The sequence below is a fragment of the Myotis davidii genome, unplaced genomic scaffold (genome assembly GCF_000327345.1).
Source record: "Myotis davidii unplaced genomic scaffold, ASM32734v1 scaffold174, whole genome shotgun sequence".
In the NCBI taxonomy this organism is placed as follows: Eukaryota; Metazoa; Chordata; class Mammalia; order Chiroptera; family Vespertilionidae; genus Myotis; species Myotis davidii.
In genome coordinates this window covers 2,169,371-2,172,585 of record NW_006289087.1, presented here as the reverse complement: position 1 = coordinate 2,172,585, position 3,215 = coordinate 2,169,371, and the positions used below count along the sequence as shown (strand labels likewise).

Here is a 3,215-nt window from a genome sequence, read left to right as displayed (position 1 = left end):
GCGCTCACGCGCGTTGTCGCCTTTATCTTCATCACTGGCTGCGACGCAAGGGCCTATTCTTCTACATTTTGCATCCGCCCGGGGTCTGTGGTCATGGAGATGAGCCCGCTCCGCCGCCGGTCCCCTGGGCGCTGATTCCGGCCTCCGCGCCCGCTCTGGAGGCCTAGTTACCGCCCTAGGGGTGCGGGCGCTCAGCCCCTGGGAGCTTCTGAATCACACGGACAACCCGCTTCTCTCCCGGTTACTCGTAATGATGTGTCGGGCATTGGGTTGACTTCTTTGCAAACATTACCCATTCAGTCCTCCCAGTAACTAGGTCAGTGATCGCTGTTTGAAGGCGAGCAGAGGGTGGATAAATAACATGTTAGAGGGGGTTCTGTTCTGGGTTAGATTGTCTCCAAAGCAGGTGCCTTTAACTTCTTGGCTGTTACTCCAGAAATCAGGAAACTCACGGGTGGTCGGTTGAATGGGAGGAATTCTCGCTCATGCATTGTATTTTCCTAGTGTGTCTTCGCAGCATCCATTGAAACCAAAGAGCAAGCCCCTGGTTTTTGCTGGGGGAATCTAACGTTAGAAATGTCATCGGTTGCGGGGGGGGCACTGGGGATGGAGCCTGAAACCTTTCGGTGTATGGGGTGATGCTCCGAGCAGGTGAGCAACTGGGCCAGGGCTTGGATGCGTCCTTTTTAATTGCAGGGCGTATTTTACAAATCACATAAGAGATAGGCCTTATCAACACATTGCCTAAGAATAACCAGGCGTCCACCCGGTGAAAATCAACTCCTGAAGACTGGATCTTAGCTGCTTAATCTTCAGGAAATCAACGAAGTAAATAGGTGCTTTTTGATGCTTATCTCAACACTGAGCCTTTTTCCCCACACATTATCACCGAACCATTTCACTTGGAAAGATAAAAAGACTCCGTATTGCTCAATGAAAATATGATTATCTCCCCAGCAGGTGTAAATACTGCCCCGTGTTCCATTTCAGGGGTGGAGCATCAGGCAAGATAAGGATCTGGAGGTTTGTTTACGTTAAATGTAAATGATAAGAGAGATCTCTGAAACTTGTCAGGTTTTGGGGGGAGGGAAGCACGAGGAAGCAGAAATATGTTGTTTAACAACCAGCAACACTAAGTTTACATTTAGAGTTATAGTAAAAGTAATATTAAAAGGCATCCGTGATCTCACCTGTAAGTGGCATCTAAAGAACAAAATAAACTGATGAACAAAATAGGGCCAGAGGTATGGATGCAGGGAATGGAATAACAGACTCAGAGGGGGCAGGGGTGCTGAGGGGAGGGGACAGGAAGAGAATAACCAAAGAACATATATGCATTATGAATAAGAAGACCTGGGAGGGGTGGAGGGGGGCAAGAAGGGAGAAGATATGAAATTCACCCATTAAAGTGTACAATTCAGTGTTTTTTAGTGTATTCAGAGTTATGTAATTATTTCAATTCAATTTTTAGGATTTTGTTGTCACCTCCCAAAAGAAACCGTCTACTCCTTCAGTTCTTGGTCCCACTTTCCACTCTCAGTACTCAGCAACCACTAGTCTACTTTCTGTCTCTAGATTTGCCTGTTCGGGACATTTTTTATAAGTGAAATCCTACAATACTGGTCTTTTGTGACGGACTTCTTTCCTTGGCCTAATGTTCTCAAGGTTCATTCATGTTGTAGCGTGTATGAGCACTCCATTCTTTCTTGTGGCCGCGTAATGCTCACTTGTATGGATATACCACAGCTCACCTACCCATTCATCGTTTGGTAGATTTTGGGTTGCCTTCACCCTTGACTATTATGACCAATGCTTATATGCACATTCACATACGTTATTGTACAGATGATGTTTCCACTTCTCTTAAGAGTGGCATGGCTGGGCCCTTGGTAATTGTATGTCTCAAATTTTGAGGAACTGCCCAACTTTTCGAAACCAGCACCATTGTGTATGGTTTCCAGCTAGTGTGTGTGGGTTCCATTTCCCCACATCCTTGTTCTGCTTGTCTTTTGTGTTACAGCCATTCCAGTGGGTGTGAAGTGCTCTCTCATTTTGGTTTCAATTTGCATTTTCCTAATGACTGATAATGCTGAGTATCTTCCTGTGCCTACTGGCCATCTGTATATCTGCTTTGGAGAGCTATTTAAATTCTTTGTCCATTTTTAATTGGGTCAGTAACTGTAAGAGTTTTAAGAGGCCTTTATATGGTCTAAGTACAAGTCACTTACAAGATAAATGATTTGCAAACATTTCCTCCTATTCTGTGGGCTGTCTTCTACTTTGCTGATAGTATCGTTTGCAAAATAAAAGTTTTTGATGCAGTCCAGTGTATCCTTTTTTTTCCCTTTGTTTTTGGTATAGTATCCAAGAAACCATAAAGAATATTAAGATTTACTTCTTTTCTTTTTAAAAAATTTTTCAATTACAGTTGACATTCAGTATTAGATTAGTTTCAAGTGTACAGCACAGTGGTTTGGCATTTATATAACATTACCTCTGTTTTCTTGTGAGCCGTATAGTTTTCTTGTATTTAGACCTATGTTCCGCTTTGGGTTCATTGGTGTAAGGGAGAGTCGAACTGTATTATTTTGCATGTGCACAGGCCAGCACCATTTGTTGAAAAAACTCTTCTTTCCCCGTTTACTTACATTGGCACCCTTGTAGTACTGATTTTTTATGTACTATTACGCTTTGCAAAAATTTGGTACAGAATTATTTGGAGCAAGTTGATTTGTCTGTCTGAGAAAACTAATTCACTTCTAGGCTTGTAGGATTACTTTCTTGGGGGCCTATTGCCTACAACTTATTAACATCGGCTAAAATGAACTAATACCGCCCTAACCGGTTTGGCTTAGTGGATAGAGTGTCGGCCTGGGGACTCAAGGGTCCCAGGTTCGATTCCGGTCAAGGGCATGTACCTTGGTTGCAGGCACATACCCAGTAGGGAGTAGGCAGGAGGCAGCTGATCGATGTTTCTAACTCTCTATCCTTCTCCCTTCCTCTCTGTAAAAAATCAATAAAATGTATTTTAAAAAATAATAAAATAAAATGAACTAATACCAACAAAGATCAGAGGACAGAGGTTGGAGACAGAAAAGGGGAGAGGAGAGAAAGGACAAGAGTTATTCATCTTGAACTAACACTATCCTTACTCTTTATATAAAACTAGATTTAAATGAAAACATACATCTTGCATTTTAAGCTTTTATTGTATT

At 42.6% G+C, this 3,215-nt stretch overlaps 1 protein-coding gene across 1 annotated transcript in view; it reads left to right on the top strand.

Annotated features, from left to right (window-relative positions):
- Positions 1-3,215, top strand: part of DEGS1 (delta(4)-desaturase, sphingolipid 1) — a 9,053-nt gene that overhangs the window by 1,010 nt on the left and 4,828 nt on the right. Inside the window, exon 2 of the mRNA XM_015562362.1 lies at positions 2,030-2,032. The gene's annotated coding sequence lies outside the window, so the exon portion shown is untranslated. The remainder of the gene's footprint in view (positions 1-2,029; positions 2,033-3,215) is intronic.